The sequence below is a fragment of the Urocitellus parryii genome, chromosome 2 (assembly GCF_045843805.1).
Source record: "Urocitellus parryii isolate mUroPar1 chromosome 2, mUroPar1.hap1, whole genome shotgun sequence".
NCBI classification, from domain to species: Eukaryota; Metazoa; Chordata; class Mammalia; order Rodentia; family Sciuridae; genus Urocitellus; species Urocitellus parryii.
In genome coordinates, this window is record NC_135532.1 from 216202236 (window position 1) to 216225706 (window position 23471).

Here is a 23471-nt window from a genome sequence, read left to right on the forward strand (position 1 = left end):
ATCTATACCTAAAAAAATAAATAAATATTAAAATAAAGAAAATACAGCAGTAAATAGAGAAAAAAAACAGGTTAAGAAATTAGAAGACTATTACAAAAAGCTCACATATAAATGACAAAGTACAATTTTTTTTAAAAATGGAAAAAAACAAAATAAAATAAATGACAAAGTATTTCCAAAGAGAAAATACAAGGAAAAAAAATCAACAAAATATTTCAAGAATGTTTCCCCAGAAGAGGTGGTCTGTTTCCAGTATTTAAAGGGTCCACTGAATATCTATCTCACCTAATGGATGAAAAGAGACCCATGCATCATTTTAAGTTTCAAAACACAGACATCAAGGCACTGAGCCCGATTGTAATCCCAGTGGCTCAGGAGGCTAAGGCAGGAGGATCCTGAAGTTCAAAGCAGACTCAGCATTTAGTGAGGCGCTAAGCAATTCAGTAAGACCCTATCTCTAATAAGATACAATATAGGACTAGGGATATGACTCAGTAGTTGAGTGCCGCTGAGTTCAATCCCCAGGTACGTACACACACACACAAATGTGAATATCAAAATGTGGATTCTATAAAGGAAAAACAAAAACAAAAATGAGTCACAAAGGATTCAGGAATAATACTGGCCTGGAATTCTCAACAGCAACCTAGAAGCAATATTACAACCAAACAATAACTTCCAAACTCTGGAGAAAAATTACTACCACCAAAAATTTTTTTGCCTTCCAAAATATCGATCAAGTATGAGGATAGATGCAAAGGTGCCAAAAATATGTAACTTCTTGTCAAGATGCTGGTAGAGTTTGAGCTCTACTAGAGAGAGTAAATCAATAAAAAATAAACAAGTAAAACTTAAAAATACAGGACACAGGAAGACCCAACACAGGAGGGCTAAAGAGAATCCCAGCTGTGCCCCAGAATAGAGAATAATCAGGTCAGATGGAAGCAGTGCAATGTCCTGGCTGCTCTGGCAGCTTTTAACTTAAGGACTGCATGCCCCTGAACATGGCCCAGATTCCTGTCTGTACTGGGCAGGGTTGGCTTGATCTTGAGCACATGCTAATGCAGTTCCTCCTTTCCTGCAGCCTGCAAGCTGCACCAGCAATGGCCAGTCACTTCCCCCCACACAGGTGCAGTTTGACTAGCCCTGATAACTCAGGTAGGCCATGGTGAGCTATAAAACAAATGCAGAGCAGACTACTCCTTCTGCTGTCCTTCCATTACTTGGTCCACACTAGAGCACTCCAGATGCCCTGACTGGGGTGAACTCTGTTTCCTAGGACTCCCTCATAATTCAAACCCCAACTTCCTCAGAAAGTGCCCCTATAAGTCAGGGAAGTTGAAGCCATTCTCTTCAGCTCATTCTTTTCTTTCATCTAATAATGACAATACTGTTCCCTCAGGAAAGTCTGAATTTATTATTATAAATCAAAAATTTAACCCCAAATTTAGGAAGCTATACCATTTTCTAATAAGCCTGATTGGACTTCATTTGTACTCTGGGAAATGTAACTTTGTTATCATAGTTTGTTTAATGAACAATCCACTATTAATAAGTCACTCTAACCTCCCTGCAGAAATTAATAAGCTATTATGATTTTATAGCCTGGTGGAGAAAACTGATCCCAAAACATTGTGATTTTGTTGCCCTGTAGAACATTAACCTGTTATATCTAATTAGAATTCTATGGACATTCCTTTCCCAAGGGATTTAATATTTATTCCTTTAATCCTCTTAAAACCACCTCTTAAATTTAACTCTTACTAACAGCTAAATTAAATTTTGAAACATGCTCATAATGAGAGTTTTTTTTTTAAACACTATTCATTCAAAACTAATGATACACCAGGTGCATTGGCATGTCTATAATCCCAGTGGCTCGGGAAACTGAGGCAGGAGGATTACAAGTTCAAAGCCAGTCTCAGCAACTTAATGAGGCACTTAACAATTCATCCAGACCCTCTCTCTAATAAAATATAAAAAAAAGGGGGACTGGGGCTGGGGATGTGGCTCAAGCAGTAGCGTGCTCGCCTGGCATGCACACGGCCCTGGGTTCAATCCTCAGCACCACGTACAAAAAGATGTTGTATCTGCCAAAAACTAAAAAATAAATATTAAAAATCTCTCTCTCTCTCTCTCTCTCTCTCTCTCTCTCTCTCTCTAAAAAAAGATGTGTTTGAATAAAAGCATTTTAAAAAGGGGGGGGGGCGAGGATGTGGTTCAGTAGTTTAGCACCCCTGGATTCAACCCCCAAGAACCAAAAAAAAAAAAAAAAAAACTATACTATTTAGAATATACATGGGTGTATGCATGTGCATTTATGTATACATATACATGCACATTTATGTATATATGAATATAAGCATGTGCATTTACATATATGTATATATGTAAAACTTATATTAAAAAACAAGAAAGATTAACACAAAAATCAGGATAGAGGCTACCTCTGAAGAAAAATGCAAATGTTTTCTCTTTAATATGGTAGCAGATATAATGGTGATCAGTGCAAAAGTGTTTTTATAATTATATACATTTTAATACTTGAAATACATTTTCCAATAAACAAATGTATTTTTAAAAAGAACAATTATTATTGTTCTGTTATTGTTAGCAACTGAAGAGGATTGCCACAAGATACATGTACACAAAATGTCAGTTCACATTTTTCCTCCCTGAAAGACCCCTCTATTCACTCCTGCCAAGCTGATCAAATGAACCTTACTGTCAACACCAGTCAGTGGTAGCAAGGCTAATAAATTTGCCATTATTTAACACAGTACTCAAAGTTTTTTCTGATGCAATCTCTAAATACAAAAGAACACAAAGATTCTAAGAAATGCATTTAACTCACATAGACTTAGCTACTGCTTTTAAATTATAAAACCTTGAAAGTTATTAAAGTTTCCTTCAGAAATAAAATTATACTAAAAAGTACAATAATCAGTTTAAATTATCTACTTGAAACTTATCCCACAATGCCAAAAGGATTTTTCACAGAAGGCTTCTAATAAAACAACCAACCATCCATGAAGGCTGGGGATATAGCTCGGTTGGTAGAGTGCTTGCCTCACACATGCACAAGGCCCAAAAAATACATGAATAAGAAACCAAAAAATAAAAGAAAAAATTAGAATATATCTTAATAGTGATATACTATGCAGCATTTTTAAAAAATAAAGTATTATACATACTGATATGGAAATGAGTCCTTATATTATGTCAGTTGCCAAACAATATTATAGTATGACTCCCTCCTGGAAAGTGGAATTGGGGATATGAAGGGTGAATTCTTATTTGATGTACTTCTATGCTGTTTGAAATTTTTATTTATACTTAATATTAAATTTTTATTTATACTTAATGTTTAAATTGTTTTACACCTCAATGTCAATTTTATCATTTCAAAAAGCAATAAGGATAAAATAAAACAAATTCTTTCCTTGGGCCCCAGAAGAGACCTGGCAGTTAACGCTGCTACCATGTTATTTGGTATAAGAGGAATGGGGAGGTGGGAAGGGTGTGTCTCTGGAAGTGGAAAAATACATCCTCACCTCAGTCTAATTAAATCTGCTTTTCCTGTGCGTCAATATTGAAAATAACTTTTGGTTTTCATTTTAAGATCGAGGCGTCTTTCAACCCTATGCTCGGTTAAAATGTTCAATATTTGAAACTTATTCAGCTTTGAAAGACAAGACAAATAAGAGATTGAAGATGATGAAAAAGGATGACAAGCCTGGCAGTAAGTCTCTCGAATTGCCCAGAAAAGGGATTTCCAGTACAAGTAGAGTGAAGAGTTTGAGAGAAGAGGTGGGACTCTCTGAAAGTGTTTTGAGAGAGAGAATGCTGATACACACAGTCGAGGCTTGAATTCCCGCGCCCCCTCCTCCCCTCGCACCAAAAGCAGCAGGGAAAACGCGAGCAGGTCCATCTCACTGCTTTGGTACGATATATCACCAAAGGTGAAATATTCACCTTTCAGGTTTAAGTACCTTCCAGTGGTTAACTCGGAAGCCAACTTACTGGTTAAAAAACACAAAAAAATACACGAATAAGAGACCAAAAAATAAAAGAAAAAAAAATTAGAATATATCTTAACATACTATGCAGCATTTTTAAAAAATAAAGAAGTATACATACTGATATGGAAATGAGTCCTTATATTATGTCAGTTGCCAAACAATATTACAGTATGCCACTGCCACAGTGACAATGCTCTGCTGCTCCTCCTCTAAAAGACACTCAACACTTATGATTAATTCCCAAAAGACTTTTGTTCCTCTTCCATTTCCCCTCCCCGTCTCCGGACTTGCCTCGCGTACTGATGGAGTCAGGAAAGTGCACAACACACTGACAGACTCCCAGCAATGGTTCAGAGCAAACGAAAGAGGACAGAAGGGCTGGAGTCGCCCCCAAACACTCGTTCCGGCCGTGGAGGGGTCGCGGCTGCGGCAGTGTCCTGGAGACAGTACCCATCCCCAGAGAAGCTGAAAGGCAGGAGAAGGACACCTTTCCAATCTCCCCCGAAAGGCGACCTGTCGGTGAGAACGCGGCGGAGAGGCCTGCCCGGGCAACAGGGCCACGGTCAGCTGGAGAGGACGCCGGACTAGAGGGGGCGACCAAGGCCCCGCCCCGCAGGCTCGCGGGTGCTCGGCTGGCCGGCTCAGCCTGCCGCGGGCTCCGGGAATACTGGGCCGGGAGGGCGCCACGGCATCTCGCAGGCCGGGCAAGCGGGGGGGACCTCCCCACGCTCGGGCAGCAGGCGTGAGTGAGCTCCCTCGTACCCCTCACCAGACGCCTGAGACCTGCCAACCGCACTCACCCAGCTTCCTCCGGCCACCACGCCGACCCCAGGCGCGCGCGCAGGGAAGAGGAGGTGGCGCCGCAGCAGACCGGCTTCCTCCCGCTCCACCTCAGCCGCGGGAGCCCGGACCTGGCGGCCGGCGCTAGGGGTGGGCGCCGGTGGGGCGGAGCGAGGCGCCGTGCGCACCGCAGTGACCAATCGGCGCGCAGCAAGTCGACTGTCGGGGGCGGGGCAAGATCCGAGAGGCGGAGCAGGACGCTAGGGGGCGGAGAAAGGGCGTCGGTGGGGCGCGGCGGGGCGCCGTGCGCACCAGTGACCAATCGGCGTTCAGTAAGTGACCTGCCAGGGGCGGGATGGGACGGACTCTGAGAGGCGGGGCGGGATCGGGGCGGGGCGAGACTCCTGGGGGCGGAGTGGGATCGTTTCTGTTTCGCCGGATTCTGAGAGTCGCGGTCCAGGCCCTGCGCCTTACAGTTTGTCCAAGTGTAGACCAAAGTGCACAGGCTCTGTGAGATCACAAAGGAGCCCGAGTCTACAGGAGGGGGTCTTCCTTTGCAGATTGGCCCTAGAGCTTTGTCCTCGAGGTGCCCAGAGTAGGGCACGTGCTCCAAGAGGATTCTCAGAAACTCAAGGATTTTAGCGATGCCCTTTTCTAATCCCACCTTTCAGAACTGGAGCCCTAAATGAGGCGTGGTGGTGCACACCTGTAGTTCCAGCGACTCGGAAGGCCAAAGAGGGAGGATCGAGGCTAGCTTCTTCAATTTAGTGAGACTCTAAGCCACTTCACGAGACCCTGTCTCAAAATAAAAAGGTCTGGAAATGTAGCTCAGGGGTAAAGCAATTGTGAGATAAATCCCCAGTAACAAAACAAAACCAAACAAAGGAAGTCCTAGGAAGGTAAAGTTACTTGTCCAAGGATATTCAACTGATACTGGTTATACAGTACAACTACTCTTCTGACAATTGTTTTTTTTTATTTGTTGTTGTTGTTGTTGTTTGTATTTCCTTGTAGTGCTGGGGATCATGCATGCTAGGTAAGCATTTCCTGACAGTTCTTTTTCTATCCACCCACCCAGATTTTTAGCTTTCTTTTTTTTTTAAAGAGAGAGAGAGAGAGAAGAGAAGAGGGGAGAGAGAGAGAGAGAGAGAGAGAGAGAGAATTTTTAATATTTATTTTTTAGTTTTCGGTGGACACAACATCTTTGTTTTTTGTTTTTTGTTTTTTTTGTATGTGGTGCTGAGGATGGAACCCGGGCCGCACGCATGCTAGGCGAGCATGCTACAGCTTGAGCCACATCCCCAGCCCTTTTAGCTTTCTTATAAGTCAAATCTCTTTCTATTTGTCTTCTCTATAGTCACTACCTCTTGAATATTCAACATGACTTGCATAACCTTTGGAAGCCATGTCTAAATTTTCTGCAGAATATAAAATGTGATCAACTTGTTTTGGGACAAGACATTATCCAGGTTTTACCGTTGGGAATTAAAATTTAGATGGGAATTTTGCTTAGGCAGAGTGAAGTAAAATATTTTGTATCATATGATTATCACAAAATATCATCCTGGTTTAACTCATCTATAACTACTAAGATCTTACATATGTGCTGGAATCTGGGTGCTCAATAAATATTTATTGAATAACTTCCTTTTGAAATATGCCATTATTCCTTCAAGATCAGAAGAGAGAATATAAAAACGATGACCCCCCACTCTTTAAAATTCTGTCCCAAATGCTGCATGTGACATTTCTGCTTTCATTCTGCTGGTCAAAATTAGTCACTTAAGGCCTGGGATTGTGGCTCAGTGGTAGCGCACTCACCTAGTATGTGTGAGGCCCTAGGTTCCATTCTCAGCACCACATAAAAATAGATAAAATAAAGATAGTGTATCCAACTACAACTAAAAAAATAAATATTTAAAAAAATTAGTCACTTAACTAACCACACTGCTAAGAAGGATAGAAGATGTGGTTTCTATACTGGATATTGGGGAGGTACAACTGGAAGTTTCTACCATAGTCTTAAGTCTCATTGCTTTTTACAGTATTAAGTATTTCAATATCTTCCATGATTTTTAAAAGCTTTGTTGCAGAAAAATACCTACAAGAAAATGTTTACCTCCGTATACGAAGATGCCATTCCCTACCTTCTGTAAGGATGCCATATACTTTGAGTTGTTTTTCTAGAAATTAATGGGGATTTTCTCCCCTCATTCTATAAACTCTATTCCACAAAAAGAATAAAACATGGATTTAGTTATGCTTTTAAAAAGGTGGGCATTTGTGGCTGGAGTTGTGGTTCAGTGGTAGAGTACTTGCCTGGCATGTGTGAGGCCCTGGATTCCATCCTCAGCACCACATTAAAAAAAATAATAATAATAAGATAAAGGTATCAAGCCCACCTGTAACTAAAAACAAATAAATATCTTTTTTTTTTTTTTAAAAAAAAAGAGTGGGCATTTGAAAAGTTGGAATTAAGTTGCTGATGTCAGCATTTTAATATCATGTTTATTTGTTTGTTTTGGACTAGGGATTAAACCCAGGAGACCTTAACCACTGAGTCACATCCCCATCCCTTTTTAATTTATATTTTGACATGGGGTCTCACTAAATTGCTTAGATCTTCACTAAACTGCTAGGCTCTGAATTTATGATCCTCCTGCCTTAACCTCCCGAGCTGCCAGAATTACAGGCATGTGCCACCAGACCCCACTTTAATATCAGATTTAAATGTACTAAGTCCTTAATAAAATTGCAAATCAGCCTTAAAGGAAGATCCAGAAGAAAATAAAACTCCACACATGCCATGATACAATTGGAATGTTGCCATCAATCTACCTGTATGTTTTGTTAAGAACCTATTACTTAAGGACCTTGAAAAGCTCTCCTACATTCTCAAGACTGTGACTTCAGGACCTTTTTCAGCAATGAACTAGGATCAATTTTTTGTCTTGTTTTTGTTTTCAACTGAGGATTAAACCCAAGGCAAGGACACTTTACCATTGAGCTACACTGTCCCATCCCTTTTGTTTTTTTCTTTCTTTCTTTTTTGAGACAGGGTCTTTCTAAGTTTCTGACCTGGAACTTGCAATCCTCCTGCCTCAGTCTCCCAAGTCACTGGAATTACAGGCAAGTGCCACTGTGCCTGGTAGGACCTGTTCTAAAAGACCTACTTCACCTAAAATTAGACAAATACAATGCAGTCCAGGTAGAAACTGTCTACCAAAAAAGAAGCAATGCAGACAATCCTTCACACTAGGTCCCATGGGTTCTAGTTTTTTCTTACTTTCTCAGGATTTACTTCATGAACTTATTCTGATAGTGGAATTCACTTCCCATCTTTTGAGAGTACAAGTGCAATTGTACCACTGAAACTAACGGAGAACGCTAAAGGAAGTTTTGTAAACATGTACTACTTCCCAGAATATTGTGTCTCTTCCTCTATAAATTTACAGGATTTAAAGAAAGACCTCAAAGGAGCAAGTCTTATGCATCTGTTAGCTTATGATACTCTGATAAGGATGTCTTGAGAGTGACGTCACATTGCCTGTGAAATAATTCTCTTTTGAAAAGAATGTAAATTCAGAGCTGGGGTGCAGTTTAATGGTAGAGCACTTACTAGCATGCAGGAGACCCTGGATTCAATCCCCAGTATCATTAAAAGAAAAAAAAGAATTCCAGTGCAATCATTTTAGGTTAGACAGGCATAGTCAGATTTGCTCTCTCAGTACCCTCTTGTTTTTATTCATTCTTTATTCTTCATTTTAGTCTGTGTAGCTCCTGGTCCATTGGTCTGATACTTATAAATGTTCCCCTTGTGGTCATCTTTAAATCAGATTTTAAGGTATTTCATATGACCCCATGTTCTGGAAAACATCAGTTAAAAACGAGGAAATTTGGGCTGGGATTGTAGTGAAAGACCCCAGCCCAACAACCTCAGGCCTAGTTGCAAAACCACCAAGGCATGTCACAAACCTACGCAGGCACCAGAGGTATTTTTCAGATAATTAGTTAGGTGTAACCGGTTGGGAAAGGACAAAGGACCAGGTCCCTAGGCATGCCTGAATGAGCAGGAACAGGAGGACCAGAGTGCAAATATGTAGCTTTTATGTGGTTCTTTTTTAGTAACATACAGTGAAAAACAACTTTGCCCTTTAGGTAGCCTATATGCTGGGTTTAAAATTAACTGTTAAGAAACCTATTGCTTCCCCCGCGTGAAAACTGCCCCTTTACCCTATAAAAATCTCTGTATCCCCAAGCCCGGTGTGCCAGCTCACCAAAGCTCCGGCTGAGGTTCTGCTGGGCACCCACAGGCGCCTGTGTCCCAATAAATCACCTCTTGCTTATTGCAGCCAGTGTTTCGTGTGATTCTCCTTGGACAGGGAATCGGGGGTCTTTTCAGTAGCTCAGTGATTGAGCGTTGCCTCTTATGTGTGAGGCACTGGGTTTGATCCTCACCACCACATAAATAAAACAAAGATACCGTGTCCATCTACAATTAAAAAAATGTTTTTAAAAAATGAGGAAATCCTGAAAATGCCTAGCAGTAGGGGAAAGAGCTTAGCTCCATTCTGATTTGGATGTTTTTAGAGGAAGGGGAAGTACAGAAGCTCACTAGAGAAAGAGAAGCAAAAAGAACAAAGAGTAGGTTAGATGAATGAGATTACAGCACCTGCATTTGTAGGCTGGCAATGATTAAAATTGGTTTCTGTCCCCTTGCAGAGGTCTTGGGGATTGTCTCACTCTTTTGATGGTTACATTTTGGGGAAATGCTCTGGTCCTTGAGAGATTCTCTGAGCTCTAGGAGATACATGTTAACAGTTGTAGCAGCTTTTTGTAAATGCCTGATAGAAAGTTGTGGCCTGTGGAGCAAAAGTTTGTTGTGTTTTGTTTTTTTTGTTTTGTTTTTTGTTTGTTTGTTTGTTTTGGGGGGGAGGGGGGCACATAGGGTTGTTGTTTATTTGTGGGATTTGTTTTTTCCAGTACTGGGGATTGAACCCAAGGGAGCTCTACCACTGAACTATGCTTCCTACCTTTTAATAATCTATGTATTCACTCATTTTAAATCTTTATTTGTTTGGGTTTTTTTGTTGTTTTTTTTTTTTGTTCCAGGGACTGAATCCAGAAGTGCTTAACCACTGATCCACATCCCCAGCCCTTTTTTATATTTAACTAGAAACTGTGTCTCGCTGGATTGCTTAGGTTCTCAGTAAATTGTTGAGGTTGGGTTTGAACTGGCGATCCTCCTGCCTCAGATTCCTAAGTCAGTGGGATTAAAGGCATGTGCCATGTGCCCAGCTACTCATTCATTTAATTTTGAGACAGGGTCTCACTGAATTGCCCAGGCTGGCCGTGAATTTACAATTGTCCTGCCTTAGCTTCCCAAGTAGCTAGGATTTACAGACCAGCACCACCACACCCAGTGCTTCATTTTAAGAGGATGAGTCATAAAAAAAAATACAGAAATATAAGAAGACATAGAGAAGTTATGGGAAAGGTCTCTGGAGACAGAATAAGGTTGAATGGAAACACTGTAAGATATGGAAAACACCCTAAAATACTGTGGCCTAGGAAGAAGGAGTGAGGAAAAAGGCAACACATTGATAACGTTGATCCTTTCCCAATACATCCTTTCCTAATGACAGGACAATCCCTGGGAAGGAGATATCCATCAATCCTAGAATGACAGTCTCTGGGAAGAAGCCAAAGCATTGATCCTTCCCCCAAATAAAGCCGTTCCCAGTGACAGTACAATGGGACCCTGAAGAGTAAGAGATAAGCACTAAACATTGACCTCAGACTTCCATTCTTCCCTAAGTAAAAATATTGCTCAGTAAAACAAATTTCAAATTCTCACAAACCTGTTTCTTGAGTGCCCAAACTGATGTGCTCTGTCAATAATTAAGTCACCTCTCAGTGTAAGATGTATAAACACCTAATATCACCTATATAAGGTGCTGCTATCACCCTCTGGCCAGTGGCTCATTTTCCATCAGGAAAATGGGTCCATCATATGCATGATTTCATCACCGAATAAAAGCTCTGCTGATCCATGAAGTTTGTACCTGGCTTGGTCATTTTGTACTAAGAAACATAATACATGACTCTAAAATTAATAAATAATTTTATTAGATAACTTTCACAATATAGTTTGACTATCATTGTACTAGAAAGTAGTGCATATGATTTTTTTTAACTGGGGATTAAACCCAGGGGTGCTTAACTGCTTAACCAGTGGTCCCCAGCCCTTTTTATTTTTTATTTAGTGAGACAGGGTCTCACTAAGTTGCTTAGGGTCTTGCTAATTTGCTGACGCTGGCCTTGAACTCATGATCCTCCTGCCTCAGCTTCCCAGGTTGCTGGAATTACAAGCATGTGCTACCACACTAAACTGTGCATGTGAAATAGTTTAAAGCAATACATGTTGATTAAATTAATGAGATCAGCTCTACTTTGTCCTCTCCTGCTCAAGATAGTGACCTCCTGGGCAATTGGCAGCCTTAGACACTTCAATGCCTTCAAGATATTCCGCTCCCGAGGTTGTATTTGCTGCAATTTTTCAGGGTCTTCTGCTTTGCTAACTAGAACCCATGTTAATTTTGGGCTCAAAGAGAATGTGACAGTTATTTGCTCTAATTCACCCAGTTCAAAGGTAAATACACTGAATGAAGAAGTACAATCAGAATTCATTGAAATGATCAAATCAGGGCCCGTGATCAAATCTAAAGTGCCGACCTCATCTCATCAAAGCCAGTTTTGCTTTCTTGCAGGTGCTGATATCAACATGTCAGCCTCTTGTAAGACCCTGCAAGAAGTAACACAAATACCAAAGGAAGGATAGAGAATGTTTGAGAAACTTAGAAAGTTCCCAAAACCTGTTGTGGCTGCCATCAGTAGATCTTGCTTGGAAGGAGGACTTGAGTTTGTCATTGTATGCCAATACAGAATAGCAACAAAAGATTGGAAAACAGTATTAGTCGTCCCTGAATTCTTGCTGGGGATCCTACCAGGAGAGGGAGACACCTAAAGCCTGCCCAAAATGGTGGGTGCGCCTGCTGCTTTTATCATGATGCTGACAGGTAGAAACATTCACACAGGCGGAGCAAAGAAAATGAGACTGGTTGACCAACTGGAGGGAACCCTTGGGTAAGTGTTAGTATGTCTCAAACTTGGACCTTATAAAGTTACTTGTTTTCTGAAATAGTGTCTGGCATATTGATTAGAGTCAAACTCTTAAGAAATGTCATGATTTTTGAGCAATGCAGTTTTCTAAAATTATCAATACTGAATGATTTTCAATATTATCCTGGTTTCTATTTAATGATTTGGACATCAGGAGTACAGAATTCCATTGAGTCATTATTTTTTATTAAATTAGATGTTTTGTCATCTATGCATAACCCTCCTTCTTTTGTGTGTGTATTTTAGCAATAAACTTGTATGAAATAACCAACATGGGTTAACAATAATTCACATCTACTTACTTAATGTGCTGCTTTCCCCATACAATTTCTTTTAAAAATAGAAACCACTAACCTGTTGTGGTGGCACAGGCCTGTAGTCCCAGTGACTCAGGAGGGTGAAACAGGAAGATTAGAAGTTCAAGGCTAACCTTGGCAACTTAGCAAGACCCTCAGCAACTTAATGAAAACCTGTCTCAAAATTAAATAAAAAAATTCGAATGGAGCTCAGTGATAGAGTGCCCCTGGGTTTGATCCCCAGTACCCCCACCCCACCCCACACACAAAAGAAATAGAAACCACTGTTCTGAATTGTGTATTCATTATCTTCTTGTATTCATTAAAATTCAGCATTATAGCTCAGTTGGTAGAGTGCTTGCTTTGCATGCACAAAGCCTTGGGTTCAATCCCCAGCACACACACACAAAAAAAATTAGCATTATTGAAATACAGTACCAATTTGAGTTTTGACAAATGTACATAGCTGGGTAAACACTATTGCATTTTAAAAATAGGACATTTCTAGTATACAACTTTTTGTCTTTCTTTTAGAATAATGTTTTGAAAATCTATTCATGTTGTTCCACATATCAATTGAATCTGCTTCTTCTTATTGCTGAGTATTATTCTGTTGTATAACCATGCCATAGTTGATTTATTCATTCACTGAATGATGGACAATTAAATTGTTTTCAGTTTTGGGCTATTCTGAATAAAGGTGCTATGAACATTGATACCCAAATCTTTATGTAGCCCTGTGTCATTTCTTTTTTTTTTTTTATTGGTTGTTCAAAACATTACAAAGCTCTTGACATATCATCTTTCATACATTTGATTCAAGTGGGTTATGAACTCCCATTTTTACCCCAAATACAGATTGCAGAATCACATCGGTTACACATCCACGTTTTTACATACTGCCATATTAGTGACTGTTGTATTCTGCTACCTTTCCTATCCCCTACTATCCCCCCCTCCCCTCCCCTCCCATCTTCTCTCTCTACCCCATCTACTGTAATTCAATTCTCTCCCTTGTTTTTTGCCATGTGTCATTTCTATTGGATAAATACAGAAGAGTAGATTGGCTGGTCCATATGATAGATATGTATTCCACTTTCAAAAAACTATCAGACTCTTCCCAAAGTGATTTTATCAACTTGCTTTCCTACTAGAGTGATAGAAGTTCTAGTTTCCAACCACTTTACATGACAGTCCTTTTAATATTAAACAATCTAATAGAAGAGTAGAAATAAATATATCATTTTGTAATTTTGGATTTTGTAATCACCAAAGATACTGAATACATTTTTTTAGTTATTTACTTTCTTTTTAAAAAAAATATTTTTAAAAACATTTATTTTTTAGGTGTAGATGGACATAACACAATGCCTTTATTTTTTTGTGGTGCTGAAGATGGAACCCGGGTCCTGCCGGTGCTAGGCGAGCGCTCTACCGCTGAGCCACCATCCCAGCCCCATAGTTATTTACTTTCTTTATATCTTTGGTAAAGTCTCTGTTCAAATCTTTTTCCCATATCATTGGATTTTGTTTTTTTTTTTTCTTTTCTTTTTTTTTAACCATACGACTTATTTTTATTTTTTTAGTCCTACATGACAGCAGAATGTATTTTGACATACAATACATACATGGAATGTACATACATCAATCATATTGTCTCTTCTATTCTGCTGCCCTTCCTATCCCTCCTACTCCTCCCCTCCTCTCCCATCCTTTCTCTCTATCCAATCTAATGTGACACACTTTTTTTCTTTTTCTCATCACAATATCATATATGTATTCTGTATAACAATGAGGTTCTCCTTCCATCTTCCGTGCAACTCCCCTTCTCCCTCCTTTCCCTCCCACCTCTCTTCCCTATTTAGTGGTAGTCTTCTTCTCATGCTCTTCCTCCCTATCCCATTTTGAGTCACCCCCCTTATATCAGAGAAGACATTCGGCATTTGTTTTTTAGGGATTGGCTAACTTCACTTAGCATAATCTGCTCTAATGCCATCCATTTGCCTGCAAATGCCATGATATTGTTATTTTTTAGGGCTGAGTTATATTTCATTGTGTATAAATGCCACATTTTTAATCCATTCATCTAGGTTGAAGGTTGGTTCCACATTCTAGCTATTGTGAATTGTGCTGCTATAAACATTGATGTGGCTGTGTCCCTGTAGTATGCTCTTTTTAGGTCTTTTGGGTATAATCCGAGAAGGGGAATAGCTGGGTCAAATGTTGGTTCCTCGATTTCGTTTTCTTTTTTTTTTTTGTTTTTTTTTTAATATTTATTTTTTAGTTCTCGGCGGACACAACATCTTTGTTGGTATGTGGTGCTGAGGATCGAACCCTGGCCGCACGCATGACAGGCGAGCGCGCTACCGCTTGAGCCACATCCCCAGCCCCTCGTTTTTTTTAATATTTATTTTTTAGTTTGAGGTGGACACAATGTCTTTATTTTATTTTTATGTGGTGTTGAAGATCGAACTCAGCACCCTGTGCATGCCAGGCGAGCACACTACCGCTTGAGCCACATCCCCAGCCCTAGATTTAGTTTTTCTTATTGGTGAATTTTCAGAGTTCTTTATATATGAGGATACAAGTTCTTTATCAAATACATGATTTGTAACTATTTTCTCCCACTGTATGGCTTTTCTTTTCATTATCTAAGGACAGGAATTTTTTTTTTTTTTTTGCATATGAATATCCAAATGAATTGGCACCATTTGTCAAGAAGACCATTCTTTCCCAAGTGAACTACCTTGACACCTTGGTCAAAAAATTCCTTGACCCTGTATGGATATTTGGATCTATAATCTGAATTTCCTGTTTCCAGTTATCTATATGTTTTTCTTTAAGGCAATATCACATTGTCTTAATTGTTGTATTTTATAGTAAAATCAGGCATTATAAGTTCTCAAAAAATTAAAGAGATCACTGAGTTTCATATATGTTCACTGTAGTCATTATCTGTTGCTGTATAGCAAATTATCCAAAACTTAGCAACTGAAAATATCTCATTTATTTATTATCTTACGCACTTTCTAAGGGAAAGCAGTCAGGAAGCAGCTTAAATGGGTTGTCCTGGCTCAGGATCTCTCAGGAGCTTATGGTCAAGCAATCAGCTGGGGCTACACTCATCTGAAGGCTTGACTGGGGTTGGACTCTCTGATTCCAATAAAACTCAGTCATGTGGCTGTTGGCAGGAAGTCTTAATTCTTTGCTACATGTACCTCTACAGGGCTTCTTTAGACATGGCAATTGGCTTCACACGGTATGTGCAATCATACATTTACTAAGATAATGATGTTCTTCTCATTTCACCATCTTTTCTACCTCCTTGCCCCCTCCCCCCAACTTTTGCCCATTCAATTTCTTCCTCCACTCATCCCATGCCCCCCCCACATATGGATTAGCACCCACTTATCAGAGAAAACATTTGGCCCCTGGTTGGGGGGGATTGGCTTACTTTTCTTGGCATGATATTCTCCAACTCCATCCATTTACCTGCAAATGCCATATTTTATTCTCTTTTAATGCTGAGTAATATTCCACTGTGTATATGTACCACAGTTTATTTATCCATTCATCTATTGGAGTGCATCTAGGTTGGTTCCACAGTTTAGCAATTGTGAATTGTGCTGTACAAGCAGTTTTTTTAGTCCTACATGACTTTCAAAAGACCCACCATATAACCAGTTTTTTTGCATGTTTAGTGTGACATTTGAAATTCAGGTAGGAAATGAAACAATTCCTCATTGTGGTTGAATACCCTGCATTTGGCAAAACACTCCTAGCCCCTCCTCCCAAATACCTGTGATCTGATGTGATTTTCAGAATATTTAGCAACCAGGATGGCATGGACTTACCAGATGATCAGAATGGATGCCAGCCAATGGACCATACCGGCACAAGTCAGTTAAATAGAAGGCCTGGTGGTAGCATCCCTCCAATCTTGTGTCAACTAAGGATTCCCCAAAATGTCTTCTGGAAGACAGCAACACCTCCACTGAGAACCACTGATTTACACTCAGGACCCCCCTCTGCAACCAGTGTTGCATACTCATTATCTCTAAGAAAGACAACAATCCTGAAAACTTGATTCTCTCATTGGCAGATGAGAACATTGAAACTCAGAAAGATCACACAGCTAAAGAGTGGTAAAAATTTATTCCTCTCTACCACATCCCAATGCCTCAGCCTATCAGTATTATTACGGACAGTCAGAAAGTCAAGGACTTCCCGCAAAATCAAGAACAACAACAATAGTTCAACTAGAAAACACATTGAACTTGAGGTGTCCCCCAGAAACTAAAGGGAATGAAGTTCTTGAATCTTTATCTCCAGAGGCTGTGACTTATTTGATCTGCTGCAGTCTCCTGCTGGGCTGCCAACAGTTTATGAATGTGAATAAGAATAGGGATCTGAGCCCCTGAGGTGGTAGCACTGCCTATAATCCCAGAGGCTGGGGCAGGGTGGTGGTGAGGTGTTTAGACAGGAGGATTGTGAATTCAAAGGCAGCCTCAGCAAGAAGCAAGGCACTAAGCAACTTAGTGAGACCCTATCTCTAAATATAATACAAAAGAAGGCTGGGGATGTGTCGGGATGGGCAAATGTTAGAGTCTGTAAACAAGTCAGGATGGCGCCTGGCAAAATGCCAGAGGGAGTGGTTTGTGAAGTAACGTCAGTGAGCCGTTAAGTGTGGAGATTTCTTATTGGTTGACTGATGTATCTAGTTTATGCTAATTAAGATAAGCTGTGTGGAATGTATAAATACCGCTCCGGTCCTACAATAAAGGGTTCCCACTCCTGCTGTATCAATGTACACAAGTTGTTCGTCACCCCCCAGTTATTTTGCTGCAGCCAGACTGCGGCAGGCAAAGGTGCGACTGATATACCTAGCCTAGTTATCTCATTAGATCAGAAGCCAGCTTGTCACAAGTTATGAAGGATTCATTTCTGTTTTCTGTAAAAATATCAGGATGTCTGTATGGCCTGGCCATTAGTTGATGTTGTAAAGCTGATTGGAATGCCTGCCCATGCCCTGAACTCACCCATGTCCGGTTTTCCCTGACCATATAACAACCCTTTCCTAAACCTTAGTGACGCCTCATAAATTCTGGCCTTCCCTGGCCGGATAACGACCCTCTCTGAGTCTCTAAGATCTCCATAAATTCTGATGCCGGGGCCAGCAAAAATGTAAACTTGTGTTATGCTCCTCAGAGTGTTGTTATCTGTAACCCCCCTTTGTGTAACTTTTTGGGCTATAAAACTGGGCCACAAAGAAGCCTCGCGGCTGTCCTTGGCTCCCACGATTTTGAGGGGCAAAGCAGCCCAGCCGGTCAAAATAATAAGCTTGCTTTAATTTGATTTTAATTGGAGTCAGTGGTCTTTTCTTGCGTCATGGTTAACACGACATTTGCAGTCAAGCCGAGAAACAAAGAATGTCCATGCGTTTCTGACATTTTCAATGCTTTATTCACTAAAAACCACTCAATGGAATTTCACTCAATATGTCCTTAATCAAGAAATGACAATCCTTGATGCTGGGCACTGCAATAGACATAATCAATCCAAAGCAAACAATTCTAAGTTAACTCTAAGCACTGCAAACCCACCTAATCATGACAGACTTATTGCAGACATTCTCTCTGCAAGCTAAGCTCAAGCGCCAGATCTAAAGTCTTAATCTGGGGCTGGGGATGTGGCTCAAGTGGTAGCGTGCTCGCCTGGCATGCGCCTGGTTCGATCCTCAGCACCACATACCAACAAAGATGTTGTGTCCGCCGAAAACTAAAAAATAAATATTAATTCTCTCTCTCTCTAAAAATAAATAAATAAATAAAGTCTTAGGTCCTAAGTCCAGCAGATGCACACTCAGACCACAGTGATCAGGTGGAGGCCTCTTCTGGAGTAGAGTTGGTGGCTGGTCCAGGAGACTGTTGTAAGGTGACAGTTGCCATTCTCACCTCCGTCAAGAGGCTGCTGTAGAGTTTGAGAGCAGTGAGGACCATGCAGAGGATCAGGCAGATGATTAAAAGAGTTGTAATGGCAGTCCAGGTCCTCATCAGGCTCTCAGGCTTCTGTGCATCGGAATGTCTGTCCTTTTGCTCTATTATTTATACCAATTCTGGGAGTTTCCACTTGCCCTTTGAGTCCCTATCAGTTACTCCTGGGTTTCTTGGTGAAGTTTTACATTTCAGAGCCAAGCCATATGGTTTAGTGGCTTCCGCCCTGATTTTACACCCTGACTCTTATCAGGGTGGTGGTAAGTGACATGGTTGTTATCAGGCTCTGCCTCATGGTGTATTGGAGGGCTCTGTAGACCTGTGCCTGGTGAGACTGCAGGTTTTTAAAATGGAGTTGCTTAGGCTAAGGCCTAAGGCCATCCTTATAGGATGTGGCTCCGTGCGTGGTTGAGTGCCCCTGATTTCAATCCCTGGTATCCCCCCGCCCCCACAAAAAAAGAATGGGGATCTGAAATCTGACCAATTGCAGATGCCCTGAGTTCTAATTCCACCTCTACCAGTTTCTAGCTGTGTGATCTAGCATGTCACTTAATCTCTCTGTGCCTCAGTCTCATCTCTGTAAAAAAAATTAATAAGAGAGTACTTATATGTTATGGTTTAGATAAGGTGTCCCCCAAAATCTCCTGTGTGAGAAAATGCAAAACTGTTCAGAGGTGAAATAATCAGATTATGAAAGTTGTAACCTAATCAGTGGGCTAATCCACTGATATGGATCACCTGGGTGGTAACTGCAGGCAGGTAGGGTATGGTTGGAAGAGGTAGATCACTAGGGGTTGCCTTGGGGTTTATCTTTTATCCCTGGTGAGCAGTGTTCTCTCTTTGCTTCCTGGTTGCCAGGTCAGGAGCTGCTTTCCTCCACCACGCCCTTCCACCATGGTGTTCTGCCTCACATCAGGCCCAGAGATGCCAGCTGATCATGGACTGCACCTCTGAAACCGTGAAACATTTCCTACTCTACATTTTTCTTGCCAGGTCTTTTGTTCACAGCAGCAAAAAAAAGCTGACTAAAACACTGTGTCATAGGGTGGTTGTGGGGATTAAATTAGTGAATGGAGGAAAGTAGTCACCAAGTATGAGTTAATTCCACCCGCTCTGAACCCCAGAGCTTTTGTCTCCTTAGTAGTCATGACTCACTCCCAACTCATGTTCATTGCCACCTTCTCTGTACTTCATGACTTGAGCCTCCTCATTATGCCATAACTCATTCTAGACTCATGGTAACCTCAGATTGTAATTCCCCTCTCTATGCCTATAGTCTCTGTGTAAACTTGCATTGCTACTTATTTCTTTTGCTCCATATTGGTGAGTTCTGATTTCCATGACAATATACATACAGTATTAACAAATAATGACATAGAGCTAAATTTGATGATCTGGAAATATCTTGAAGATATATTAATAAACGGATGAAGAAAAAGGAATAGATAGTATCTATGGTGTGTTAACATTTTTTCAAGTGTTTTCAAGAAAAACAAATACTATGTACATACTAATTTTTGGAAGGACATTGTGGTAGCAGGATAATGATCCCCTCAAATATGCCTTTGTCTTAACCCAGAATCTATAAATTGTTGGAGGCAAAGGGAAATGAAGGTTCCAAATGGAATTAAGATCGCTAATCAGTTGACCTTAAAATAAATCAATTATGTTGGTTTATCTGGGTGTGCCCAATATAATCACAGGCATTCTTAAAAGTGGAAGAAGGAGGCAGGAGAGAGTCAGAGTGATGTGATATGGGAAAGACTGATTGGCTTTGAAGATGAAAAGGAAAGCCACAAACCAACAATGCAGGCAGCCTCCAGAAGCTGGAAAAGGCCAGGGAACTGATTCTTCCATAGGAGGAATCAAGGGGAACATGGCCCTCCAAACACCATCATTTTAGCCCAGTAAGATCCACTTAGGGCAGGAGGCGAGATGTCAGTCTTTGCCATCCTTGGACATTGTGCTCCAGATCCTCAGGGTTTTTGACTCTGGTCTCCCTGGTCGTCCAGCTCGCAGATGGGATTTTGCAGCCTCCATAATCTGTTCACAAGATCCATTCTGATTCAGGAGACAATTCTTAGAGCCTTATTCATTCAGGTACAAGAACAGGAAAAAAAAGATCCACTGATGTGAAATACATATCATCTGGAGGCAGTAATGCACTGAAGCCTATTGAATCATCACTATCCATCCACAGTGAGGATCCACTCCATTGAAACTCTCATCACAAAGGTTATAAATAAAATTAGTGCAGGAAAAAAAAAAAACGCAGCTCAATCACATTAACAGAAGACTTAGAGTTCTAAACATGTTACGAATCACAGAGTTTTAGTCCCTCAGCTGGGTACCAGAGATGAAGATCCTCATACCATGAAGATCCTCATCCAGTGATCTCATTGGATGGTTTGAGAAGATTATCAAGAAATGAGTGTTGTGATATGGGAAGGACTGGTTGGCTTAGAAGATGAGAAGAAAGGCCACAAACCAACAATGCAGGAGCCTCCAGAAGCTGGAAAAGGCCAGTTTACAAAGAATGTGCACCAGAGTCACAGTCACCTCACAGTGCCAAGACCATCAAATGTTCCCCCTTGTATTGCCCGATTACTTGATAATGAGAAAAGTTGGAACTTCAACATCTTTGAATTACAAATGGTTATACACAAAATGCCATTGGTTTACCTAGGCTTAAAGGTATTCACTCATTTTGGACTATGTGAATTTTTAAACTATTCTGAAACCACTCTTCAGGCCTGTCTTCAAGTGCCTGAAACCAACTACCACTCCTCCAATGCCTACCATAACTCCACGCATGCTGCAGACATCTTGCATACCACAGCTTGCTTTCTTAGAAAGGAAAGCTTGAGAGGGAAGCCTTGATAACTGGAGGAGGTGGAGGCCCTGATGGCTGACACAGTCTAAGACCGGATCACCTGAGAAAGACCAGCTTGTTCCCGTACAATACAGGCAAAGAGCTTGCTGTGCTCTACGACAGCACTGCCATCCTGGGGAGTCACCATGCAGCCCCGACCTTCTAGCTCATTGTCAAGGACACCAAATACCACATTTTCAAGAATACTGACAGGAACCATCATTTAAAGTTGTGCCATTATTGACATGGTTTTGGCAACAGAGATAACAAAACACTTTGAACATGTGAACAAATTTGTGAACATCATCAACAAACTGATGGCAGCTGAGCTTGAGGGTAGCTCCTGTGAATGCAATCCCACTGGGAAGATCTTTCCTGAAAACCAAATCCTGATCAAGTGTATGATGATTATATGTGCCCACATGACCAACCCATGCCACCCCTTGGACCTGTGTGGGTCAGGAGGATCTCCAAGGAGTATTTTGCACAGACTGATGAAGTGAAGAGACGAGGGCTGTCAATGGTGATGCCAGTGTTTGACCAGAGCCTTGTAGCAACCCGGGTCCCAGATCTCCTTCATCGACTACTTCATAATAGACATGTTCAGTGCTTGTTATGCCTTTGCATATCTGCAGGTCCTCATGCAGCACCTGGTGGATAACTGCAGACACCGGAAGACAGTAGACGACTGTTCTGGTTTGGATGTGAGGTGTCCCCACAAAGCTCATGTGTGAGACAACGCAATAAGATTCAGAGAAGAAATGATTGTGTTATGAGGAGTCTGAACCCAATCAGTGAATTAATCACCTGATAGGGATTAACTGAGTGGTAAATGAAGCAGTAGGGTATGGCTGGAGGAGGTGGGAATTGAGGCGTGGCTTTGGGGTATATATTTTGTAGCTGGCGAGTGGAGTCTCTCTCTTTGCTTTCTGATCTTCATGCAAGCTGGGTCCCTCTGCCATACTCTCCCACCATGATGTCCTGCCTCACCCCAAGCCCTGAGAAATGAAGCTTACTGTCTATGGATTGAGACCTCTGAAACTGACAGCCCCTAAATAAACTTTTCTCCTTTAGTCACAGTAGCAAAAAAAAAAAAAAAAAAAAAGCTGACTAAAACAATGACCTAAAGTGCTAAAGTCTAAGGTTTTGTCTGAGCTAGGGAAGGGGACCTCTTGTTCTCCAAGGGCACTGTGAAGCACAGTAATATAAACAGGAGGCTCTCCTTGGTAGTGACAATAACAGGTACAGGGTAAGAGAGCAAATGTTTAATATATGACCTTAAATCATGCAAGTCCCAAATTTCTTTTTTAGACCATTATGATCCATGAAAAAAATATCTACATGATCTTTCAAATGATCACTTAATAATAGAACAAATACTTGGCAAACTCCTGTGTTATGCCATCATCCTGAGAAGCCTTGTCTCACCGTGGAGCTGATTTACCGTAACTAGGTGAACACAAGAAGCAAAGACTGTGGCACCTGTGAGCCCATCCCCTGGATGGTGACCAAGTAGCTTAACCTAGTGTTCAGCTCATGTCTTACCATAAAATTCACCACCAACAAAAGCTTGACTGTTGTCCTCAAGAAAAGGAATTATAAGAAGCTTATCTAAACAGACCTACCTAAGGAAAAAGCTAAATAAACAAGCAAAACAACAAGGACCAAATTATTGATAAGCTTTACAGCTTCCATGGCTAGGTGGTTCTGTTGGTTGACAGCGTGACACTCAAGTTAGAATGCAGCCTTGGCCAGATGAGTGTCTCTCCTTGACGGGGTCAGCAGCCTCCAGCTCTCTTTCCTGTGAAAGGGCTTCATCTTAAGAGACAGCCATCACGATGGGGGATGGAATGGCATTGTGCTTGGGGGGAATTCATGAAGTAACTTCCCCTACTTCTGGCTCACGGGGGCAGCCATACGGAACTATACTGAGTATTACTTAAAAGCCCTTAATGGGGCTGGGGTGGTGGCTCAGTAGTAGAGCACTTTCCTACCATATGTGAGGCACTGGGTTCAATTCAATTCTCAGCACTGCATATAAATAAATAAATAAATAAATAAATAAATAAATAAATAAATAAATAAAATAAAGGTCCATCAACAACTAAAGACATATTTAAAAAAAAAAGCAATTACATATGAATGGCTTTGGACAAGCTTTTCTTTTTAAAGAAAAGAATTTAAGCCTATAATCCCAGCAGCATGGGAAGCAGAGGCAGGAGGATCCAGAGTTCAAAGCCAGTCTCAGCAAAAGTGAGGTGCTAAGCAACTCAGTGAGACCTGTCTCTAAATAAAATACAAAACAGGGCTGCGGGTGTGGCTCAGT

General features: G+C 40.9%; 1 protein-coding gene and 1 pseudogene across 4 annotated transcripts in view; one reads left to right on the plus strand and one right to left on the minus strand.

Annotated features, from left to right (window-relative positions):
* Nucleotides 1–4943, minus strand: part of Tmem50b (transmembrane protein 50B) — a 52819-nt gene extending 47876 nt beyond the window's left edge. For all 4 annotated transcript variants that reach the window (XR_003301241.2, XM_026393583.2, XM_026393584.2 and 1 more), the window contains exon 1: nt 4823–4943. The gene's annotated coding sequence lies outside the window, so the exon portion shown is untranslated. The remainder of the gene's footprint in view (nt 1–4822) is intronic.
* LOC113186190 (high affinity cAMP-specific and IBMX-insensitive 3',5'-cyclic phosphodiesterase 8B-like) lies at nt 1005–21879 on the plus strand (annotated as a pseudogene).
* Nucleotides 21880–23471: the final 1592 nt, after the last annotated feature.